Source organism: Varroa jacobsoni, unplaced genomic scaffold (assembly GCF_002532875.2).
Source record: "Varroa jacobsoni isolate VJ856 unplaced genomic scaffold, vjacob_1.0 scaffold_352, whole genome shotgun sequence".
NCBI lineage: Eukaryota > Metazoa > Arthropoda > Arachnida > Mesostigmata > Varroidae > Varroa > Varroa jacobsoni.
In genome coordinates, this window is record NW_019213254.1 from 505,488 (window position 1) to 532,344 (window position 26,857).

At 39.8% G+C, this 26,857-nt stretch overlaps 1 long non-coding RNA gene across 2 annotated transcripts in view; it reads left to right on the plus strand.

Moving 5' to 3' along the window:
• The window catches only part of LOC111259617 (uncharacterized), a 32,233-nt gene extending 10,209 nt beyond the window's left edge, over positions 1 to 22,024 (plus strand). The window contains exons 1-4 of one of the 2 annotated variants that reach the window (XR_002679729.1): positions 4,185 to 4,243; positions 15,672 to 15,858; positions 20,501 to 21,020; positions 21,338 to 22,024. This is a non-coding gene — a long non-coding RNA (uncharacterized LOC111259617). Of the gene's footprint in view, positions 1 to 4,184; positions 4,244 to 15,671; positions 15,859 to 20,500; positions 21,021 to 21,337 lie in introns of those variants that run through there. The other variant, XR_002679728.1, reaches the window with a different exon arrangement.
• The last annotated feature ends 4,833 nt before the right edge of the window (positions 22,025 to 26,857 follow it).

Genomic DNA, 26,857 nt, shown 5'->3' on the forward strand with positions numbered 1-26,857 from the left:
AACGTGTTGCTAATACTGAAAACAAAATGCATTTTTTTTGTGTTCAGACGAACAACGGTTGGGCAGCGGGACTGTCTGATATTAACACGTGTTTTGTATTTGATATAAGCATATCTTACTTCAGCCTCGTAGACAAGGCCACGTCACTAAATAAACCTGGCGACTTGACTGAATAAACATACGTATAGTGGTAGATTAATGTGGTGCCCTATTTCCATCAGACTGTTCCTGCCCGAGTGTCATATCTACCTTCGAATATACCTCCAAGCTGTATGGAGACGATGGGATGGGAGACGACACTTGCTAGTACCCTTTACGCCCGTGTAGATGTATTTGTGTATCTTGGCATAAGGCTCTCTGCCCATATATATGCTGTGTGTATACACAGACACATCTCTGTGGGTATATGCATAATCTGTATATATCTACGCATATTTAGGCGCATACGAGGCGTTCGTAGGTAGGTACAATCATATATCTATAAAAGACTGACCCTATCAAAAGTTGACTAAATTACGTAAACTAGGACTACGTACTTGTATGTGTCTGTCCGTGTGTATCGGTGTGTCTTTAGTGTATCACTGTCGAAAGGGGACGCGTAGTCGTGAGACGGGGCATTAATTCCAACGGTTGGTTCATATCTAAAATCAATGTTCTTCCAAAGACCATCTAGAGATCTTGATCCGGTTAATTTCATTTTTGCTTTTATCGCCAAAACAATGTTCCATGCAACTTTTTTCGTACAGTTGTACGTATAAATACGTACCTGACAGAATACGTACGTATTCTGACCTGTATTTCCGATTTAGTAAGTTCTTAATGAGACAAGGGCAGACGTTACGGTTATTTGGTGTACGTAGTATGATGATGTCCGTTAACAACTTGTACATCCCGATCCAGAAACGCAAAGCTATTTCTGAGTATTTTGTATAGACGCAAGTAACATTCCAGAATATAATGATTTTTTTTTAAAAATCACGCTGCGTTGTAAGCGATAGATATGCATTAGCTTTCCTCCTGACGTAAATTTTCATCAATGCATAGAAGCTAAGGTAATATATAAAACTGTAGTTCTGTTGTGATTCGTTTATATATAATATATATATTATATACGTTTATATAGAAATATACTATTACTCGTTTGTTTTTCTCATCACTCGACGAAGCATCGCCCTTCTACGAACAAACGCGACCTTCACCTGACCTCCGAGTGTATCCTGCTGTCTGTTGTGAAACAATCTGTAATAAAAACTTTTTACCCACTAATACCTCTCTTTTCCGCCGCACATCCATAAGAGTGCCTGTTCTGTACAAGGTTTCAATCTACGCCACTTAGGCAGTAATCAACGGCATGGACTGGCGTTCATTTCTATCTTAAACAGAGTTTAAACTTTAGCTAAAAGTGAAAAAGATGATCGGAATATCGCTTAATTCTACTAGAGACTACAATAGAGTTGGATTCTGTGAACCGGCTGCTCTGGCTGCAAAGCATGTGGCACCATCTAAACATCTGGCTGCATTAAAGTGCGGTTTCTATTCCCATAGTATTGACGAATAAGGCCAGCTGGCCCGCCAATTTGAAATCTGGTCGATCTTCAGCAAGCGAAACACGGACTGCCGTATCGCACCCAATGCTTCCGTTTCCTGTTCACACTCGTATTTAGGCCCTGCAATCGTTTGCATTTGTCGGCGCTCATGTTCGGACCTATGACCTATGTGTATGCAAAAAGTAACGCGTTCGAAAATTTTAAATGTATACGTAATATTGAGATGGAGTCAAAAAAAAAGAATGAATCTTGTCATCCTGATAGGTTTCACATTAGTATCAAGCGTCATTAATATAGATTGTAGATCCAAGCGCGTTATTTTAAGCATCTTTAATGCATCCTGATTGAGTTAATTATAATAGTAATTGACATAGACGGTAGAACATGATAAAATGATAATTCCTGCCGTTGTGCAGATTTTTCATTCAATACTTTGTAAAGGGAGACACGAGCTTGCCACAACCCATACAATATTTGATTAGGTGTAATTGTTCTCGTCTAAAACTTAAATCTGTTAGGTTTATTCTTTTTCCTCCAAACAACTGAATCGCTTATCAAGCGAAGGGATAACCTATGATGAGCCTATTCATAGAAGGTGTCCTAAAAAGAAAAAGCTGAAGGTTGTTTCACGAAACCACGCTTGGTAATTAAAAAAATATAAAAATATTTTGACTTACTCTAGTGAACACATGGTGGTTATTCTCATCTGAGACGATTATTTCCGATCGACGGAAAAAACGTTGAGGTAAAGCGGGGATTGTTGTTTACGTTGCAGACGAATCATAGTTTCGTATACTTAATGCTAATGATATGAGGGTACATATATATTTTGTGATTAGGTCGGGAGAGGAATGCACAAATATGACCGATTTCTGTTTATTATCGATGTTTAGCTTATATGTAGTTGTGACAGAATCAGTCGGTGGCCACTCTTAACTGAGTCGTATTCCACCCATTGCGTGCTTTCATCAATAGAAATTTACTATATAGATAAAATAAAATAAGAAAGGCCCTTCTATTTCGCCACACGACAACGCCAGAGAGGATGACGTTAATTCATATCCAGTCGCACATTTGTAAATCGCGGGTCGTACTGTGACTCGCTGTATATCGTTCAAATTAGCGCGCGTTAGCCATGCCAGCGTTTTTGAATCACAGTGACGGCGACAGATTTGAGTACTTGAGGTTATAATGAATAATTTTAGTTCTGCCAGTTTACGCTGCAGCGTAGAGCGCGACAGTGCCGAGCTGGTATTATTCGACGAACTAAATATTTCTCGAAAGCAGAAAAAGAAGTTCGTTTCGAAACCCAGCATACGTAATATTCACCTATAAAGTATAAGTAATTGGGCTGTTCTGCACTGTGCTCGACGAAGGCTTGTGCCGAAAATCCCGATAGATTGCATTATTATTATTCGAATGAGCGCACCATAGTCGTAGTAACTGCCAAATGCACAGCGTAGCAACCGTGACAGCAGGATACAGGACGCAGAAGTATATGAATTCATTAAAATCTAAAATAGTGTCGTTTGCTCAGTAGGGACATTTTCGAATGACTGCATTTTGCCATTTGCGAGTCTTTCCCATTCTAGAAGTCTGCGCTGTAGAGCTTTGGCTTGTTTCTACTAGCGCAGCTACAAACTGTCTCTCATTGAAAAGCTTTTCGATTCTTTACTGCTTGTTCGTGTCTTCCATCTTAAACCACTCGGCCAACTGCCAGGAAGCGCATCAGTTTGAAGGGCAGGCCGTTCGTCGACCTTACGACACGGTAGCGGCAGATGGGTTCGGCGAACGCCTGCCGGTGTTTCCTTTTGCCCCAGTACGCTGTAGGACTGTTTCTGCGCCACAGACACGCAGCTTTCTTGCAAGCAACACAAACAATAAATGGGCGAGTTCAAGGGTCTGGTACAAAAGTGCCTGTATCACCGAGATCGGATGACTAAATTCGGCATAATGGCGCGCAATACAAATTCACTTGCAAGTACTTGGCAATTCGACGCTTGTCCGCGTTTCAACATCCACCGGAAAAGGTACACACAACTTAAATACGCCATGCATGAACATGGCGTGCGTCTTGAATATACATGGAAAGAGTGTCGTTGTGTGAAACGTGGCTGTATGCGTGTAAGCCGTATAGATTTAAAAATATCCTCAGTTTCAGAGAGGATGAACACTGTTGTTGAAATGAGGAGTACTTTTAGATGGCTACCAAGTTGGCAAAGCAAGCGACCCGCTAGGAAGGCAAAGATATTCGTCGGTGGCACAGCACGAAAGTAGCTCACTTTCTAAACACGACGAGTTCGAACGGAATAGCGTTTTTCATTATCAGACATTTACAGCTCAAACGAGTACAGTGTAATTAACGAATATATAGCTAATCTCCTCTGGGCGATTCCTATTTGGGGCCCAGTTTTTCGATTTTAGTTTTTAAGTCTTCACTGGAATTGATTGTAATGACTACTGACATTTATATTAGTTTTCCTTGCGGTGGAGAATATTTTTCAGGTCCTCCTATGCAATTTCGACGTGTCCTACAACATCCTTGATGGACCGTGCGGACATCGCACGAAACGTGCCACCATATCGTTTGAAAAAAGAGGTCATAATCAAATCAATCGCTCCTTCCTGGCAGCGATGCTGGTCGAGTGGTTCACGCTGGAAGACACGAGCAAACAGTAAAGAATACATCATACACGGTTTGTGTTCAAGTTAATTTCTTTATAATACAGCAGACAATACAATATGCTTAACTTCCTCGCCGTATACGGAGTCTCAGATCAGTTTGACGGCTTAATGTGTTGATAATTTCCATCAGATAGGAAGTTCGACATGAGTACAGAGTACGGCTGATTCTCAAGTCGGTTACCATAAACAGAGATGATAATTATAAAATGCCTACAACCTAAATGCCCACTGTGGCGTGACCCCCCGCATATTTTCTTTCGTAGCAAGCTGATTTGGCCGAAAGGAATATCTATAAATTTAACCTTTTTCGGGATATTTGAGAAAAATGAAAGCCGAAATTGTTTACTCGACGCAGATCGATCTATTTACCACAATAGAGCCAAGTCCATGCCGATACGAGTCGCTTCTGTAGAATAGTTGTATCAGCCCTTGCAGGTAGATGGAGCCGATTGGCCAAAAGCGCATGATTACTATCATTTGGACAAGTTGCTCACGAACTCGGTCAAGCAACTTTCTAACATAAAAGTCGTCGTCGTCAGCCTCTACAAAAGTTTCGATTTTTAATGCGTACGCTGCCCAGCGGTGACGTGCACCGAAGTGGTTGGGCGATTAATAAAATATGAGCCATCAGGGGCTACAGTTTAAATTATTCGAGTAGATGGATACTTTGCCAAAAGTAGTTTTTCTTTTTCTTGTAGGATGCTAATTTAGTTAATCTGTGAAATGAGTGGGAAGAAAAGATCCATCTTAGCGTTTCGATAAACATTTTTTCCAAAAACAATTGCGGCAGAGATAACAACTACATTTAATGGGTACTACTAAAGACATGTACTGTATCTGGGCTGGATACGACTGCGTGCACGGCCAGAAATGAGTGAATTAAATCCGTTTAGCCTAGTTATTTATTCAAATAGCCCAGAACATAGATTAGATTGACGAATGAAATCCAACGGGATTATTAAAATATTCTATAGGACGACTGGACGAACGTAAGTATGTCAGTCTGCAATAGTCTGTAAAATTGGGTATAATCCAAAACTAGAAAGTGCTAATAGTAACGACTGAATAGCGGTAGGAGAACGAGACAGTCGACATAGAAGAAATGAGGGGAGTCGCTAGAAGATTGTTACAGCCTAATGGGATTACTACCATGGGTAATTGTAAACTTTGTTGTATGGGACTAATCGCGTACGAAGTAATAGGGAAGCTACGGCAGTGTGACGAGCTCACTGACGGATGTACAAGAGCTACATGGCATAGGGTAAATGCATCCGAATAACCTCGTGATGTACACCGAAGTTTATGCCAGGCTTTGTGTAACATTAATGGACGAAATTAAATAACCAATGACAAAACAAGCGTGGAATAAAATCCGTAGGTCACTTGACTAAAGTTAATGTAATAAGTTATTACGGTGAAGCCTCCGGAGGGTAGATCTAGACTTTAACTATTAACAGCTAGAGTCTAGATCATTTTCAACGCTGTAGTAGATTGCGTATCGCTTACTCTTGCGTTATGCGTTTGTAGGCTGTGCGAGCACGCATCCTTAACTTATCTAGTCAACGTCCACACGTTCACATTCATATAAAATATTGGCACACGTAACAGATTCATCGAATTGTAACTTTTTGCCGGTAGATAAACTGTGCGGCACGTATCCGGGTCGAAGCAGTGACGCCATCTCGTTTGCAGCGTTTCTTTTCTATCTAGCTTTTTTTCCATATTTCTTACACGGCTTCCTTACCACGCCTTTCCTTTATCTGACCCTTCCGCCGGCATCTGCTACCTTTGCAAGTCTCTGCTCCGAGTATTCTTATCTAGGCGACAGTTCTGTTTGATATCAGCCGACCATTGACAAGCCTATTCGACAGTTCGCACCAGGCTCTCACAGCTATTCTACCTCGCGTTATGCTCTCCTCCTTCGTCGTCATATTGTCCGTTCCATGCGCTTCCATCCTTGTCTTCACAACACTTCCGCTAGAATAACTTCCGCAAAATGTCACTTGCTTCTCCCTAACTCCGGTGACTCCCTACGAGATGGTTGTCTCTCACGTTTACTAGCCTATTTTTTATTTAAGGAGGACAGCATGGTTCCGCTAAAAGCGGATCCAGGTCAGATAGAGTGGACGGTCACAGTTATTATCCATACCTTCATTCAGCCTCGCTGGTAAATCCCTTAGCACACTTTCGTATTAAATACACACATATATACTACTTCAAGATAATAGAAATGCATTTGCTAGCTGAACTATGCGATAAAGTAATTTTAGCTTTTTGTTAATTTGCGTATATTTAATAAAAGTACTAAATCGTAGGCTGAGTAAAAGTTTGTATTCAATTGTGTCCTCCAAGTTCCTTTACTAATTTCCCCTAGTGGTATAATATTAAAAATGCACCTATTTCGGGTCTCAAATTTTTTACTCAGCTCCTTTCATACCTAAATGTCCTTGTCGAGCTGTACCTCAAATCTCGTCAAGGTCCTTAAAAACGCTTCCCTTCAATTCGCCCTCAAGCCCGTGAGATCGTCGTGGAGATATTGAGCCTACTGTAATAAGCTACTGCAGAAACTAGCGCTTACTATTTTTAGATTTTTCTTTAAAACAAAGACGTGAGTATGGCTGAAGTAGGGTTCGCATAAAACAAACCTCTAAATAGTAACTCTGTCGCATTGACCTTTACCCAACATGAACGGTAACTAAATAACTTTGACTGAATGTGCCAAAAAGTTATACAATTGATTTAAGTTTGTGGTTTTTAAATATCTACCAATACTCTAGAATCAAAGAACTATTAGTTCAACATTGCATGAATGCAGCTGCGTAGGGAGGCTATCGACTCTTATGCAATCTATTGAAGACGTTTTCTTCCGTATCAATATATCTCAGGTATGTGAATCATCAATAGGATTGCTTGTCCGCTCTGATTTTTATAGTGGAACGTTACATTATATGAACGAATATAGAAGATGTAAATATTGTAACACTGGCTGTAATAAAATTTGAAGTAAAGGATTATATACTTTTATGGTCGCATTGTACTCCGCGAAGGTATTCTTGATGTTGCTTACTACGTTGAACTTTGTTTCTCTTAAAATGATGCTAGTGGAAGAATAATAATGTTGTAACTAAAGAGTTTCCCATACATTTGGATGCTCATAATACTAGCATTTTCCGTAATGAGCAGGTATCAACCTTTCCAAAGAATCATCCGAATGTAATTGCCATATTGGACTGGAGATCGACTAAAACACGAAAAGGTAACATATCAGGATTCCGGGAACGCATGGCAAAATTATCGGGCGTTCCCTCCGATACGTCCGTACATTGACGCGTATTTGTGCAGAAGTTCTCACTCTTCTGACTAGAACAAGCCAGATTGTTTCTCCGATATTCTGTTCTGTACTACTTTTTTGACTGTCCTGCTATTGGACAGATAGGAATAATGGGCAAAGATGCTTCAATACGTACATGTTCATCATGAACTGTCAAAGGTTCCACGATGCCACAATGGAAATAAATGCAATCGGAATTATCTAAGCCTATTGGGTATTGTTGACATAGCACACAAAAATTAAGCACTTTTTATTACCAGAAGAAATAAACCTCGACGCGCCACTGCCCGTTTTGTTGTCTATATTGTATTCCGGAGTTCATCCATGTGGAATCACGAGAAGTGTGATTAAGTTAATTTAATATCTCGCCGATATAGTCTACCCACCGTATCGGTGTTGACAAATAACTATTCTCAAGTTACTTCGTCGGTCTCTGAACGCATTACAGGAATACTTAAGTCGAACTATAAATTACTTTACCGTTATATTATTTTGCAGAAGCTGCAAAAATATCTCGTTACTTCAATGAAAACGTTACTATGATGCCTCAGGAGGTCCCGTTCCCTACTATTCGTCGACAGCTTCATAACGGACGGGCCCATGTAGAATCGCTAAATATCAGGCTTTGTTTCTTTTCTGACTACGGACTTTTATCAGTTCACTTGATACAACGTATTTACATTAACCGTTTGCACGTTTCTCGTTTATTTTTCGCAGCGAAAGTACCTGCTCCCTAGACAGCCTACGAAGTTGACCGTCAATCCGTACCTGCTGGTACCCACAACAGAAAGCCTATTTTCTTCGTTGCAGCATTTTACGATAGCGCAGACTTTTTGTTCAAAATGTAAGATATATTGCACGGGTTATAAACGCCAAACGTGCAGGCACATATCTATGGAAACGCCGAAGGGTCTTTTAGTCATGTGTCCACTTCTGTCGGCCGCCAGCGAAGCTCTGTGATGGGATCCTTTGTTCCCTTTATGTAAAACGTGGATAGCTACCGTAACTATTATTGCGATTGATACACTTGACGATGTACTGCTAATATTAATGGTGGTGTTATTCGGGCGTGGTTGTACAGATGAGTGTGTCTTTCGTAATGACGCTGACTCTCGAATCTGTTGCATGCTCTGATGGCCGGCATACTCGGTGCAGTCCGGATCGACGAATCAGTGACCCCTTTAAGCCTACGGCGATTCAATTTTTTGCTCGTTTTCGTCGTTTTTTATTTATTTCTTTTTATTAATACGCACGATGGTGTCAATGGAAAAGTGGCTAAAGGATCGGATTTCTGCCACTATCCGAAGCAAATATCTATGAAACTTTCAACCTCAGCAACAGAAATAGGAGCGTTTTTTTAACAGGCACCCACTTGCTTACTTTTGCATGGATACCCCGCCAAGTCGGACTATCTGGGATGACTGGGGTTGCCCACAGCAAGTGGAAACGGCCGTGAAAAGCTTGGAGTTTTCTGCCTGTTCAAGAAAGACGAGTGATGAATGCAATAAATCGTCGTTTACCTCTGAACAGCTAACAGAAATTAGCGGAAAGGCGAAGGGTATCAGAGAGCTGCTGAAGCTGTTCTAGAAGGCCATCAGGAAGTCCACAATTCGAGGAGACTCACAGAAAGACACAGCGGTCAACACTTTTTTTTTGCTATTATTATAACACCGTGATCTGTGCAGATGTTGATATAAAAGAAATGTGGCGCTCGTGCGTGGTGCCCTTCTTGTTGGATAGACGCTTGTAAAACGCTTGATATAGTAACTAACCGATTACGGAGCTGCGTCGTTCGTATACGTTCAACGTTGATTGTGTGGTATGCGCATACAGAACGCGTATTATGCGTGAACTATCAACACCAATGAATGAATCACATATATAAAATACCGATAGAAAACTCGCTGAATCTGTTAATATTTTTGCTAGCTCCCTACACATGAATAGAGTTATAGGTCGTAGTATGATGCAACACTATGGAAAACTGGATGTTATGCTTTATCATCACAGGGTAAAATTTCTTCAATTTCATCTACAGTAACCCTAACACGGCGTCTATGTCCACATGCCTTCATAATACTCTCCGTATGCGTCACCATACATAAATCACGTTTGTATCTAATAAAGGCTGAAATATATTAATTGACATCATTTTTAAAAAAAATAAACAACAACAACGCGCCTAAATGATAAATATGGCACTAATAGTTCTTTCACTTTAGATAACTTTTATTGAACTCGCTTTGACAAGTTATTACTTATCACTGCTGAATATTTGATTCTACACAAGATAAAAAGCATCTGCGAAGGGACCTTTGCATTATGAATACACCATTTGCGATACCCCAATGAGCTCTTGTCAAGGGTTAACTGGGCGCACACCTACCGGCTTGTCTCTGTCCGCTAGTACCAATCAGCTCGGCAGAGGAATGGCGTCGCAAGGCAGCCGGGAGGAACAAATGCAGGCTCTTCTCGACCACTACTGACGCTACGCGCGAAACAGAAGCCTCGGAGTGCATATAACGCAGGTCGTGGTTTGCTTCTAATTGCCGTTGGCTCTAATTGGCCTTCTAATCCCTCTAGCCAGGCCCAGTTCTGCGTAACACTCGTGCACTTATGTGCACGCACAGACGCAGACCCATGAACCTCTTTACTTTACTCTGCGCAGTGGTGATCCTAGTCAGCGTCAGGAGTAGGGTCGCTGTTCCTCGTTTCGTTCTCCTATCGCCATCCCAGTTCCACTGAACTTTTACCCAAACACCCCACGGGGCTAACTTTTCTCATTAAATGCTCAATGATACCCGACGAAAGCTAGCTAATCAGTATTGAAGCTGGCTCTTTATGAGTGTCGGTGTTGCTGCCGCCGTATAGTCCATAGCGTCTGGCGTATTGTGTTGGTATACATATAGCCAAAATAAGGACAAGAGAAAATCGAAAATGCAAGGCTTTTTTTTTCAGTTTTCTAATTTCGTTGCAGCTGCCCACAGCAGACTATTTAAATGTCGGTTCGAAAATCGGATCTGTTCAGTAGTAGTTGGCTCGTATCTTACGGACTACTAATAGACATATTTTATTTAGGTTTTTTTTTGAGAACTACTGAATTGATATGGCTAAAAAACATTGTGAACTTTTCAAGATGCGGTTCTATCGGGCTCTAAATTGTATTCACACGCTGTGATCCGATTTATCCTTGGAGACTTCCTCAATCAGGTAATAAATATAGTAACTTACTAATTACTTTGCTTCTCGCTGGTAGATGCTTGTTCGAAATATGAAAATTCCGAAGATATATCACACCAAGTTCAAAGCACATTCCATGTAATCCTATCGGAGGTTAAATCTTCCCCGCAGGATTAGCCCTGCACTCAGCGGCGCATGGCTATATTTATATATGCTGTAGAATCTAGCTTACAGTCTGACAACCTTCATCGTGCCGCTGTACTCTATACATATATCTATATATATATATATATATGTATAGATGTATATATTGCAGACTGAGAATTAAATGCCTGAGGCCGCTTTAATTCAGCCCGTATTCAGGGATACATAGTGGCCATCGTGCGTAGAGTCAGCGAAGATTCTCAGTTCGGAATTTCGGATAATAGAAGTTGAATTTATAGGCTTTGCGTAAACTTACCTTCTCTGATAGGTATAGTATTCAAAAACACCGAATGATCCTAGCGTCAAGAACAAAATGTGCCGCAACAAGTCTGTTAGAATAAACCAAACTACCTTAATAGCCAAATTAGGCTCCAGATTTATATCCATGAAACTTCTCACTTAATCTTCAATTGATTTAGCTGACTTCGTCCTGCTTTTCACCGGAGCTGCTTTTAATCAGTATGAACGGCACTATGCGCTTCACTCTGAATGCATCAATTCAGATTGGTGTCCTCCCGTGCCACAGGCACTATATATTTATTTCATGGATATGGGCGCTGAAAGGTGAAATTTTTTGAAAAATTCTCGGTGGAAAAGATGCAAGCAAGGCTATTTGGGTCGAAAGAGCTTTACAAGGTAGAGCTTCGTGTAGTCGTACAAAAGGTTAAAAGAAAAAAACGTCATTTTGGATTCTTTAATATTATTTAGTATAGCGATTTTGAAATGAAAGTGATTATATAGTAAAGTGCGTGACACGAAGTTGAAAAGTTAAAGTTTCCACTGATGCGTATCAGCGAGATATATATATATATCAAGTGTGCAAAAGCGTATCGTTTGGCGTCATGAAAAACAATGTTTATGATAGCTCCGAAATTGAAAAATCAGCGCATTTTATCAAACTGTATGACGAGCCAACTAGCTTCTAATCTAATTGAGTTTCAAGGGCAGAGAGCAAAGTTGTGCCATCCATCCCGTACTCGAATACTATTCCGTGGTGAAAGTAGTTTAAGATACCGTCAACAGTTTAGCTTTGTGTTGAAAGGCTTTGTGCGTAGTCCTTCATTCGTGGATGCAAAATGGCCTCCGTAAATGAACTATCACTATGGCCCTATTTTCATAATCTGACAATCTCACAAGTTTTTTCGGCAAGTTCATCATAAAAAGCAATGCAGAGTTTAGAAGAGTGTGTATAAAGACACGTTAAAGATATCGACAAATGGAATAACCGTTGTTTCAGTTAGCGAACAGAACCGAGCGTCTAGGTCCACAGTCGCTATGTTCTGCCAGGGCAACCAATACTGAGAATTGCGAAAACACCAAGTAATTCTCTAACTTTTCCTCAGATGATGTGTGAACAGCTTGGCTTCTATGACCGATCTGTGTAAACGTAGACTTCCGTTGACGGTATAGCGAATGAGGCACTGGTTAAAGTGCTCATTTAAGAGAAGTCATTTTCTCCCGCATGGCTTTACGAATAGCTGTCCATGAATTTTGGAGGCACACATAATTAGTCTGGATAAATGTAAATTTTCTTATCACATTGAACACAGTCAGCCTTGTCTGATACACATTAAATTCATATCTTATACATTTGTTCGGCTCTGCATAAGGTATCATTGTTATATATATATATATGCTGCTTGTACCGCATAATGATTTTGTCATAATACTTCAATATTTCCTCGCGCCGATTTACATCTATCATTCATTTCGACATGTGGGAAAAAAAAAAAAAAAAAAAGTATATGTTATTTGCACATAGGGTTTATATAATTCATTCAGTACGTATTCTCGTAGCCTATGCTACATGTAGGGCTTACATTACCGCTTATATTTTCCCTAGTTTGCAAAAATGATTCTTCAAGTGTATTGGTTTGTGCAATTTTGGCCCTTTTCATCGATTGTCGTTTAAATCAAAAGATACTTGCAGGTGTGTTATCTTTCTTGCACACTTTTTTAAAAATAAAATCTTACACGAGTAACATTCTTCCATACATCTACTGCCTGATAACAATATTAAAAAAAGAGAATAAAACATAATAGAAGAAAGAAAGAAAGAAAAGGGAAAAAATACTCTCTTAAGAAGAAACACCCGGCGTTTGAACGAAGGTTCGTGACGACTCCGGCGGTTTCATTGATATCGTGATAGCTGAGAGCATAATAACTGATTCGAAACGAATTGCTAACATATAATATAAACAAGCCAGCAAAATAACGGTAGTCTTTGTTTGTCTGAGATTAACGTAAAAAATTAAACAAACAACTAATTACCTATCGCTTAGTTTCTCTCCTTTGCATTACTTTTGTAGCATACACGTATTGGTAGTGATCTCCTCTCAATGCCTACTTTGTCATATTGTTTATCACGTTCATACATTTTTGTGACCGCTAATATATCAGCCTTCAAAGAAAAATTATTCATTTTCATCCATCAAAATCAGGCCCTCAAGAAGTAACTACTACCGTCGAACTAAAACTCTATTTGGCATAATCATTAGCCGGCAAGCAATTCGAACAGATCTGTAGGTGTGCAAATCGCACTATAAAGCCAAATAGTTAGCCTGAAAATTGTATCTGCGTCGAGGTCTCTTCTTTTGCAACACGAGAGCGTTGAGGTCTCCCAAAGTCTGCCCGCTCTTCTCTATCTAAGCCATTAATGGCAGTGTTTTTGAAAAAGTCTCAAAATGGCGCTGCCGCCAACCTCAGCGGCTGATGTAGCGCAAACGTAACATACCGGGTTAGAACGGCAACGGCCACAAACGCAGCTTCACATCCATCATACACACGCATTGTTCATACGCGCTGTTTTCACAAAGAAAATACAGGAGGAAGTGAAAAGCCAGCAATTTCTTTCAGGTCGGGTTGGGAGACGGGGCGAAACGTACAGTTATCATTGCCATGTTTAGACATCGCAAATTCTGCCTTAGCCCTATCTATTGCCGGGATTCGTATAAAGGCTAGCTAGCGACCGGGTAGCGAGCAGCGATTTTCAAGAAGCTTAGACATAGGAAGCTGTGCGTATGTTTCAGTGATATCTTCATTCTTAAGGTCTGAGCTCGTATCTCTTTCTCTATAAACAGAAAATGTTTAGAACAAAGGGAGCGATTGCTTGCGGAGGTTTTACTTCAGTTTGCTGATTAACTTACATATCGAAAACACGAAACGCCTTTGTCTTTCTTTCAACCGCTATGGAACTTGCCGAATTTTAGTATTGATGTTAGTGTTTAGGAAATTATCCGTCTGAGTGAGACTTAACATTATTAATTTTTTTGAGCATTTCAAGAAAAAAGTTTGACTTTTTCCCTAAGATTCTCAACAAAAGAAGACCATTGATGAGCCCTCTAAAGCGGTCTGCGAAGACTCTGAATAAAAGGCTGCAAGCTTTGAACTTGGCGCATTTTAGTTGTCCTTCTTGTTCTCCAATTTTGACTAGTCTAAGATGCACATCGATCCTAATACCACTACTATTATTACCTCTATTACTATGAGTTCAGTTTTGCATTCATCAAACGCTACTTCCATTTATAGAGAACAAACGTACAATGAGTTCGTAAAAAAAATTTAGAACGCTTTTTTCGAGTGGCGCCCTCTACGCTACATTTCCGTCTGGTCATATTTTTCCGTTACAAAACAAGAAAGACGTCTACAGACAGGCAGCGAAGCATATCTCATCTAGTTCTAGGGAAGCAGTCGAGCGCTCGTAAGGACGTATAAACTACGACAATCTATTTGGTAGCGTTTCTCAATTTGACCAAGGAAAACAGAATAATGAACCGCACTATTTTTTAGCCAAATGAAACTAAGGCTCGCAGACCTTTGGCAATTTTAGTTAAAACTTAGGTGATCTTTTAGCAATCACCGTCACTGACAAAAATCACGTCTATTGTTAACGTAACCAACACAGCATCGTACTCTAGTTTTGCGCATGTTTTTTAGAAGACTAGATTAAAAATTAGAAGGCACCAAAAGATCAAAGATGCACTCGTTAAAAACCACTTGAAAACAGAAAACGTTTGATCGGCACCCTCAAACATTTAAGCATGGATTCTCTCTAAGCAGGCGATAATCTATGATCTTTCTTTATGGCATTTCTTAGATATTGCCGCACACAACGGAAGACACAAAGATATCTTGCCAGTTTTGTCTGTCTATTAGAAGATGCGTCGGTACGTTACAGTGGCTGTCCAAATAATCAGAATCTCATTGAACTTCTGACGGAGAGCCTGAGAGAAGTTCTAATACTGTGGAACACGACAGATATTTCCAAGCGATGGCAAAATAGAATCGTTCTGACATTTTCCGCAAGACTTCTTAAATATCAATAAGTGAATCAGAAATGGAGATAGATAGATTTACCAATGCTACACTAGTGACGATGCAATTATACTGCGTACACCGATTCTAGTTTTTTTCAACGAAGGAGTTGACTAGATGTTAAATTGGTTTTGAAGAGAACTTGGAGTAGCTGATTTATACACTGAGAAATAAAGAGTGGTTCTAGCCGTAGATCGCATCATAAAAAGTTTTCACTGATCCATTGCTAGCTAACATTAGTTAAATGCAGATGAATTATTAATGCCGATTACTTACAAAGTGTTAGACGTAATTCAACAAAAATAGCTCGCTTCAAAGGCCACTTTGTCTATGAGAGCCATTGTTCTACTATGAAGCAGTACCGACTATTAGAGAGTTATAGTATGTGAAACGTACTTTGTTTTTTGCAGGTCACCTCTGGTCCTTGAGAGAAATTCGGATCGTGCTTCTTCTAAATTGAAAACAAGAGTACAAGCATTAGGGGCAGTCAATAACTTAACAATCACAGTCTAATTCTTTTTGTTTGGATCTTCTAAAAGGAAGCGATGTGCTAGACATGGCTGTTACCCTGCCATCGCGGGCTAATTTTTGACCCAGGTAAGTTCTAGCAAGCAGCTAGTAAACAGGGTACACGGTTTCTTCCTCCAATACGCAATAACTTGAACTATCGGCGCATTCACTCTGTCCGTCTTACTAAGTGTAGTACAATTTTTAAATAAAGTATCTTTTTTTTAACGATTTGAATAACCTTCCAGGGGAGTATGTGCGGGCCAAATTCGTAACACGGGGTATTGCCTAGAAAGGACTGTTACTTTAGTTCAGTTTCAGACCAGCTTTAACAGATCATAGCTGTTCTGAAATGATCTATGCAAATGACTGGCGCGGATATTATGAGAAAGCTTCATAGAATCTCTGAACCGATAAGCGAATTTACAGTTTCTAAACATCATAGGATCGCTACGAGCAACATTTAAGCTACGTAACATGAAAGCCACTTCCAATCAGCTGTTCAACGGGGTTTCTTAATGAACGCTCGAATATGATCGTATTAGGGGGTATGAGTACCTGTAGATGGCAGAGAACTAGCAAGAGGCTCTCCACATCTGACCAAACGTACCATGATAAAGAAACCTCATCTCTCTAAAGGTGCCTGTATTGGAAATTGGTTTTTATCCTCATTAGTTAGCTAAATCTTCGAACCACAAAATAGGTTTTGTTTTGCTGATTGGATTCATTGCTCCAATACGGTAGTCATTATCACTAATGGAAAATCGTATTCCTATAAAACCTGACTAACATTAAGTTTCGAAAGAGACCTTAAGTTCTATGGCCTGGAATCAACTTATGTGCAGAACAGAAATGCAGCTTATCTAGATACAGATGAGTCGCCCGCATACGATGTCGTACACGGTATCTTACCGTAGTAAAAGGGTTATCAACATGTGAATTTCGTCGACGGGAAAACTTTTTTTTTGTATGAAATTACTTTCGATTTGCTTGAAATTCCTAGCGGATTTGAGGTCATAAGCCACAAATCAATTGTATAATTGCTTGGATCCAGCGGAAATGAAATCTCCAGGCTCACCCAAAGGCGATTAGTTCAATCCAAATGATCGCGTTGGAACAGCCTTTACCTTAGGCCGAGAACCTTGAAACGGTATCGAGGCTCGGCAGTGAACGGCAGAAATACCTTTTCCGATGTGTTATATTTGTATAATAGAAGAATTAACCAATGAATCAAACTCGTATATATGTCCCTTCGGATACATATAAAACGAAACTGTAACCAAGTGGAACGTGAAAAAGATCTTATCTTGCTACGCTATTTTACTAAGCTGTGTTCAAGTGCTGTTTGTCCTTTTTTGGTCTAGCTCTCCGATAAATGTAATAATGGGTCTTTCCTTTAAATTTGCTGGTTAAACGAAAGAGCAGATCTCCGGTAAAACTTGACTGATCTTCCAATTTCCAATTGCAGAAAAGACCTGACCTATCGTCTATCCTGTTCTTTTACCCGTCTAGCCAGAAAGGCCTATCAGTTTGAGTGGAAAGAATTAGTGGGACTAGGCCAAAACGCCTGCTGAAAAAACCTAGTTGGAGCAGTGTTATTCTGCATGTCTCACGACTGGCTATTAATGCAAAAAACTATCGCATTAGGCTGCGGAATAGCACTTTGTACGAAGGACGTAGTAAAGGGATCACAATAGAATAGAAAACAATTTAATGCCAATTGGTAGGACCGCAGTCTCCCTGTTTGATCCCAAGGGACATTGCTATCTGGAAGAGGGTGCGAGGGATAGTACATAACAGGAGGTGGGGTGGGAAGAAGGTCGCTGCGATTACTCTTCAGCTAAATAGCTCATATGAATAGTTTTATTTTATTTCCATATCTATCACTGCGCTACAGCTGAAAAACCAAAGGCCAAGATAAGAAAAATAAGATGATGCCAATATGTGCCTAAACCTACGTAAAGCGGATTAACAGGGTAAACCGTCTGCAACTAGGACCCGAACGATATTTACGGCCACTTAGGCAAGGCGTACCCCAACAAGGACAATCTTCAAAGGAGCATGCCTGTACAAAACCAAAAGGCTTTCTATATGAGTATAAAATTTTAAATGCCTGTGTTCTGAACGACGAAGAAACCAACAAATATGTATACAAATTCTCAGAATTATGTCCAAATAAACCAACCTATACCTCTCAGATGCATCCTAGATGACGTAGCCTTCTAAAGTAGTGCGCTTATAAATGAAAAATTAAAATGTACATGCCTAGAGATATCGCTGGGCTAAGGGGATACCTGCTTTTTATTTTGGCCACTAATCCAGATTGTTAGCAAGGATCATATGTATTAAATGAATCCACTTTGGCAGTGAAATTGCGATTTGGGTCTCATCACCCACTCAGAAGCTCTGTAATGACTTCAAGTTGACATCTCTCGCCCTTCTCCTATAAAGCAAAAAAGAATTACTATTATTTTCGGGAGCGGGTCTTATTGCCCTCATATATAGTAAGCGTTATATAGTAAGCGGATGCAAAAGCGAAGTCAATTAAGAGAAAATCAACTAATTTTTTTTGTTTTAATAAAAAATGATAACATTATTTCTACATAAATTACAAAAATGTTTTTAGCTCAGAAAACCTGAAGCATAGTTATATTAGGCTTCAAACTGGCTAAGTTATCTCGTGTAGTTGTGGTTCAGATTTGTATTCGTAATGTTAGCCTATCTGACCGTATACGTTTAGGGATAACGGAGTGCCCCATATCATAAAGCTTTGTGTTTATTTTTTACCCTATTCAGGAGTGTACTGATACCTATTCCTGCCGTAAGCTCTGAAGCGAACTACTTCTATGCAACGAAAACTTCCCTACAGACTAGTAGATTGCTTTTGGGTGATATACAACCGGGCCAATTGCCTGATATAGCTTCTTATTTGCTAAATTGGCTTATTATAAATTTTCTAAACACTGCATAATGTCGAAAAATATGTTTTACAGTAGATGCTTTGACGTTTTCTAATATGGTAAAAATGATACTGTGGATTCTATAGTGTGACCGCAATGTGAGACAACTAGACCCGGAAGTTTATTTATAATGTGCTCAAGCGTGATTCAAATTGTACCTTGATCCATCGTCTTTATTCATACTCTTCAAACACCAGTTCCCGGTCATGATGCATTATGGAAGCAAGGGGTCACTACTTTTGAACTGGATTTTTATCTCGAAAGCACGAGAAAAAGAAGTTTTCACACGAGTCAACATTCTCTATTATTATATATTTCGGTTAATCGTAATCAAACTAATTCCTAAACGAGCTAAAAGAAATTAGTTGTCACGGCGCAAGATATACCGCGAACCGTTTTAGCTCGGATAGTAGTGATGTTTACCAAGAGCACTCTAGATATTTCCTATCTATTATAGAATTTTATGTTTGTCTTCGTTTAATGTACTAATTTTGTCAACATACATAATTTATAATACACGTGAATTTATGGACGATGTCAGATCATATTTATTAAAATTCGATTTCCCTGACTGTACTACAGTGTACAGGTCGTATAAGTTTAGCTCGTGCAATAAATACACATAACCGAAGTAGAGAAGCTCAAGGGTCTCAGCTTTCCATGAAAACCTTCCCGGCGACGATCGATTTGAATATGTCTGAAACTTTTGCTTGAGTGCCCTACGTATATTTGAAAAGAAATCTACACATATTCATTTTCAGGGAGAAAAAAAAAGCAAACTCTCTGATTTGTGATACATATATAGGCTTTTGCTCAAAAACGTCATTTGTCCCAAATTGAGTTAATCAAAATTAAGTTATTTTTAATTGTTAAGTTCTGCCCTTCAAAGGAACCTTCGCAACACACGCGCACATCGCAAACACGGATGTGCCGTTGTGGTCATTACATCGTCGTAACGGAGAAGGCAGGCCTTGTTGTGCCACAGTTCAACTATCAGCAGAGTCTTCTTTATGCTTTTTGATTGTACTCCTTGATTACCGTGGAGCAAGGATAACATTAGTTCATGAAGAACGGTCGGAAACATTTCCGACGGTTGAAAATACCGTAAGGAGTACCTTCGTTTCGGGCCTGGATCGTGCAACATTCCTTGTCTTTGAACCGATACTCGAAAGACTGCGTCTTGGCCTTTTCATGGTAGCCATACACATACGTCTTGGTCGCCCGTAATGATGTGCTCAAGCAAGTTTTGCTCTTTAAAAGTGCCAAAAGCTTTTCCTTACACAGCGTCTTTTGATGGCCGTTCATCAGCTGGACATACAGCTGTTTTGGCAAAAACATTGCCGTAAGCCTCCTTACGCCCAAACAGTCGGTCATAATGGCCTGACATAAGCCAAATGAGATCTCCCTATTTTCCACTGGCTCTCCTATAGTGATTAAGCGGTCGGGCCTTTCCAAGCTTTTGTTTGTGACCGCTGTCAAAGGCCCTTTACGGTAAGGATCATTTTCAGCAATCATCGAGGGCTGCGAAAATTAAGACGACCCATTCTTTTCTGAACAAAAACTGACATATATATATACATATACATAGGGGTCGAAGAAAGATACGCTTGAACATAACAATATTCGACCACATCTTTCTTCTCAAACAAAAACAGTGTTGTCGGACCCTTAGTGATAGTCGCACATTTTTCCTGCAATGTGCAAGTATAAGTGAAAGTTCATTTTTCATTTGGGTACATGGCTACCTGAAAAAAGCTTTACTTCTTCTGCAGGTGGCACACCCCACTACTGGAAGGAGCAGTAACTTCGACTGCTGTAACCGTGAAGTGAAGAAGACGACCGAAATGAAAACCACTCCTCTATGAAGACGGGATCGAGTAGAAGGAGTTGGAGAGTTTGTGTTGCTGCCGCTTCTCAGGGGCACCCAATAGGTTAGTTCACGTTTATTGCGTTCTGATGATGCCCTTTGGCGGCACCAGCCATTGCGGGGTGGTAATGCAAGAGAGGGAGAAGCTTGCTCTGGGGAGCCAGCTACTAGCTACCATACCCTTGATGGTTCCGATAGCGCCTCCGCAGTTACCCCAGATGTCAAGGCTAAGACCACAACTGCTGCTACTACCACTCCCACCTACAGCCATCAAAGGGTCCGTCCTCACAATGCGCCCCCAATACCAATCGTTTACCTATATCTACCGAATTTATTTCTACCGGCCACGCTTTGGGTAGCCGTCGGACGTCGTTTACTCGATCACTGGATGCAGTCAAACGAGATCGATCTCATTGTGATGCTCGGTCAGTACGCGCGCATATATGCTTAAATATACTCGAAGAAGACAGACGTGACCAACAGACAAAAGAAATGAACGGAATTCTACCCTAAAAAAACTAGAACTCGTAGATTTTTTTTTTATTAACGCTCATTTGTTACAGCGTAAATTGCTAGGAATGGTCTGTAAAAGGTCGACAACCATATTAAGACAAATTATTCTATAATTTTTGTAAAGCAAAAAGATCTAATGATCTCATCGGTATACCGAACTCGAAACACGATGATGCCGCCGATGTACTATTATGATGACCTATGTATGATAGTTTGGATTGAGTTGCAGGTGAAGAACAGGGCATGCAATGAAAAAATATCCCAAAACTGTGAAGGGAAGGGCAAAGAAGATGACCGCCTTGATTCGATGAACTGTGTGGAAGTGCCACTGTAAGGTAGCGACTACTAAGAGATCACTACAAATAAGTTTATTGCTTTATTTTAATAGATTTGCGGGTCACTTCGGCCACTATAAACTCAACCTGCAAGTCTAAAAATTAAAATTTGAAAAAGTACATACAAATGTCTCTAACGTTCTTTAGAAGCCGCATAAGGATTCAAAGCAAAGTAAGTTGGTAGGTTCGTATATGCTGCCTGCAGTGCAACAACTCTAGCTCCATTTGCGTCCATGCTACGCTTAGCGTAGCTAACGCATTGAATTGTTGTAAATGTAACGCGCATTCTGTATAACGTTGTTCAGGAGAAGAAATTCGTTGGGATAGTTACAGATATAAGTCTTATACCTTGTATGATTAGATTAATTCTGAGATTCAAACATTTCCCCGCAGCATCAGAACTCTATAGGATCAAGCGAATTAGTAGTAGTAGTAGTAGTAGTAGTCAGCTGAAATTTAAAAAGAAACAATGCCTTATGTAGTATTTTCTGACGAGACCAAAGCTTATTTCAATTACTGTTCAATCAATAAATGTCGTTCACTCAATGTACAGAAAACTATGTCAAGCCCTATTTTTATCGTTTCGGTCTTAAGGAGTAGTTGCCTTCTCTACAGCTTTCAACCTCCCAGTAAAACTTGGAGTAACTGTGCCATTGACGAACATTTGTTTTGTTGTTGTAGAAACAGTTGTTTTCTAGTTTGTGACTGATTCCGTCAGAAATCTAATCTCTGAAAAATAATAGTTAATCATTGAACGCCTATCTTTAGCACTGAACGATAATTTTTTTCTATTATTTTCTAATAAACTACTACTTTCGCCAAATGTGTAGCTGTACATAGCTAAAATCTGCATACAACCATTCATTAAAAACCGTCTTCTGATAGGGGAGAAATTAAAAACGTTGCATTGATTTTTGTCTCCACTTTGTAGCTTTCCGCAGTTTTTGTTTCGAGTTGTTTTGTACGTTCGATACAACCATTAGGCATTTCATAAAACGGACGGCTAACTGGTTCCTAGCACAAAACAAAGCGTGTCTATGGCCAAATTCGAACCTGGGCTTTATAGGAAAATTAGACAGTTTGACGAACGGGAAAAAGTTATATTATCTAACTAAGAAGTAATTGGATTCGATCTGGCGCATTGTTATAATACCCATCCGAAAAGCAAGCCAAATGAGTAAAGCAGAGGAAGTGTAAACAACTAGCCATGCGCAAACACGTGAGATACACGGCCCATTAGATCGTCGTCGAAAAGTTTTTCGTTAGTTAGCCGAGAAGAGCGGTGGGAAGAAGGTGGCGGGTGTCGGTAAGACGTTCGGTGCTATAGTAGCACTGTCGTTTGGTAAAACAACGCGGACTTTATTACGCACATTTCACCTATATAGATTCGTGCGTTCGCCCGCAGCGTGAACGGTATGGCCAACAGTCTGAACCAGAGACAGCCATTCAGACACAGAAGTATATCCACCGAACGAAAGATAAACGAGTTTTTCCTTGTGACGACCCTCACCCCTCATAGTGTCAGCAGTGTGGAAAAAGGTTTCCCATATCGAACAGTTACGTTTCAATGATACATTTCGAATCATTTAGCTTTGATGCACGCCAAAGTTGGCGGGGATAGAAACAGACTAAAGCAGACGATCCAAGCTAAAGTATAGTAAGCACATATGCCAGGTGTACTTTTCCAGAAGAAATGTAGCACATTTAGCGTAGTACCACAAGCAAAACTTCACTTCTAGTTCGCTCATCCCTAGCTTAACAGAGACAAGCGTCCAAGTCAATCGCAGAGCGTTGTTGATTCTCAAACATCCATCCAATCATTCATATATATATATATATATATATATATATATATATATATATGAGAATACTTCCATTTTGGCGGTGGTAATAAAAAACTCAGGTTTTTATAAGTACTCGGTATGATGCGAGATGTAACTAATTTCACCGGATCAAATAAAGATTAAATCATTTTCAAGCGAAACGTGCATTGATTTAATGAAGTACATTTTTTACTTTCAATACGAATAGATTGCACGCTCGTAAAGCTGATGTGAGATCTTTGCGGAAGCTACGTGCCCACACGTACGCGGCAAGGATACTTGTTTAGCATTCGTGCATGTCACTCGTGCTTTGCCAGATGAGTTATTCGATCGTAGCAACATGATATATTTTCAGTCAAAACGACGAGGAGAAGTATGATACTCTAAAGGTCACGTACGGGCGTTCTGAAATCAACGCAGCTCATTGTTTGGACACTGACGTATCGTACGTATTTTAATAATATATTGGGTCTAGTTTACTTTTCAAAGAAAGGAAACGAAAAAGAAAATGACTGGCCGTTTCGTTCGGGAGGCAAAACGGCCATTGATTACCTCTTTTTCCCATTGCCTTTTCACTAGAGTATCATCGGTCGCTGATGTAGTGAGTATATATATATATATATCAAATTATAACATAAAAAGGCATGGTGTCTATACACGAATTTGAATATGCCCATATACTGAAAACAAACATACAGATCTACATGAACACGATGCAACACACTAAAAAAATAGGTAAAAAAATAATTGTCACGACGCCTCGCCATAGTTATTGCACACTGGCGATAATAGACCATCATGCCAAGATCGTCTTTCTCCCCGACCTGTGATTGGCCATATATCAGATGGGAAAAATCATATGTCATTCATATTGAAATTTACGACAGCCGAGAGATTACGGAGGCGAACAATTTACAAAGGTTACAGGATGTAGCCCACGATGTCAGTGTTGACGTTGACTAAGGAACGTCTTTGTTTACACAATATCTGTTCACAGTTTACTATACATTTACGAAACGCTTAGTTCATTTGCTTTTTTTTTAAATTGTACCACGCCTCCACTACGTAGAAGAAAATTGTGTTTAGATAATTAATGTGGGAACGCTACGTATCTTTCGTCGCACAGCAAACTCAGTTCTTCCTCGCAGAAACGTTTCAACGGCATTTAACAAAAGACGCAATCGAAAATCCTTCTTCAGATATCGCTCAGATATTCAGACGGCTGGCTCCTGACACAAAGCGAGCTTCGGGTGCGTTCGCTATGGCGGTGCCGAACGTAACACACGAGATACTCATTTAGACTGAGAGAAAACGTAGCATTTGTCAATAAGCCATTGTTCTCCTACATAAGTACGAGACGCTCGGATTGCAAGAACTTATTTTTTATACAGATAAAAAATTTCTGTACAAATATGAATTGTTTGCAATTAAAAAATAAAAAAAATTATTTACAAATAAGCTTATTTCTAACCCAAGCGGCATAAGCTGTTCCAGTTCAAGGTCCAGCTTCATGTAAAACTATACTTAGGTTTTCGAGAATCCCTTTGGATTAGAATTTGTAATATGTCCTCGATAAATACGAGGATTAACACGGCGAGTAATAATTTGTTTTCAGCCATAGCGGGGGAAATATCATACACTCGGGCAGATTGTGTCGTCTAACGTTTTCTTTGTAACGTGCAAATTTGTTTCTGAGAAGTAGAATCCGCAGTACTTTGTAGTGTGACACTGCTGTAAGCAACTGTGCATTGTATATAAACGACACGTTACAAAGAGATGAACGTCACATGACAAAAGAAAGGCCGGAGAGAGAGCATAAAATATATGTATGTTTTTTGTTTCGCCTTTAGGGCTGCCATTTATGTTCGTGTGTTGTAGAACCCCACTGTTCAACTAAACAGCTGATATAGGGTGTCTGACAGTTAATGAAGCTATCCCCGATAGAACTGTTATAATCGAGCTGGGGTACAATGGAAAGGTTTATTACGCTGTTCCGCAAATACATTCACTTTCATTCACTTAAAGCAACTAATGGATTGTAGACAGAGGTGGTAAGATTATATTGAGCCTATATATTTAAATTTTCGCTGTCATTTTTGACGTCGGTCAAGTAAATGTATAATGTGCTCTATAGCGAATCTTCCTCATTTATTTGATTGGCGCCCAACCCCAAGTGGGCAGTACCAGTTATCTGGGTTACGCGTATAGCTAACCGCATATTGTAACAATAGGCAATTAGGCAGAGCTTAAGATATAGAGGATAAATGCGTATAGGCTACACATTAACAGCTGGTGGTTTGTTTGATTTGGCAGTAATAGTTGATTAATGTACAGATCAGCTCTAAACGCTTTCTAATATGAAACAGGAGTTATGTGAGAGCCTTCGGTTAGGCAGGACGTTAGTTCGGAAGCTTAACTTTCACACGGTGTAGGGATGTCAATTAAGCATAAGGAAAAACGGTTCCTTGGCCTGTTTTGTCCTTTGCGCTGGCATCTGTCCATCGGTCTCAGGCAGGCCGTTGAAGATCGGCACTTTCAAGCATACCCGCTTTCTATCGGATGACGCCCCACCGACATTCGGAAACTTGCAGAAAGAAGAAAAAAAGAACGGGGATTAGGACGGTATTGAGAAACGATCTATCTAAAATAAGAGGTACCCTGTTCTGTCCCACTTTGATCTGAAGGCCAGCTCTGCGATCACATTTTGAAATTTTCTGTGTTAGGTAAAGCAATAAAAATATGTCGTATTGCTTATTTTATAACATTTGTTTTTTTTTGTCTCTTCGATATTTTCGACCTGGCTTACAATACAGTATCTTTCTATCGAGCAGGTCTGTTAAACTAAGTTCCTACAAAGAAAATGCAGAATATCGTTTTTAAGTAAATAACGCCTACGGTGCCAATAGATAATAAGCAATCGATAAGCCCCGTCAAGCATAAATCATAACCTTTCAATATCATCATATCTATCGTATACCTATTTCGGTTTTGTTAGTTGAGATTTTTCCAAATAACTTAAACTATGTACCATGTTTAACCAGACAATTATTGACGTGTCCAGAACACTTATGTCTAATCCATCGTTAGAAGAAATCTAGAAGCGGATGATTGAGGATCACACAGGTCGGCTTTCTTCTATGCTGACCTCTCAATAGTACAGCTGAGGAACATTTTCGAAGCTTATCTCTATAATTAAACGGCGGTTATATAAGCCAACTTTAAATTTTATAACATAAGCTATTAAAGGGTGGCCTGCAAGCTCGAAGCGCCCCGCACAAATTCAGAAGTCGAACGCTTCACGTAATCGAACTGTAACAGAAGCTCTCAACTATACGACCATAACGCTAGCTATCGAAGCGGTGTGAAATACTGGACTCAAGAATATCGATCGTATTTTCTAATTATTATATTTTAGGTGTCCTTAAGCTAATCTGTCAGAGAACTTTTGCTTCTCAGAGGTAACAACAGGTAAATTAAATATAGAGGATGTAGCAAATGATTCCCACTTTCCCCGACAGTTGTCGAGCAGAATCTCGTATTTGGTCGTATTTTGAGATTCCTTGTTGTTCGGTTCTTGTACGAACCGGCGGA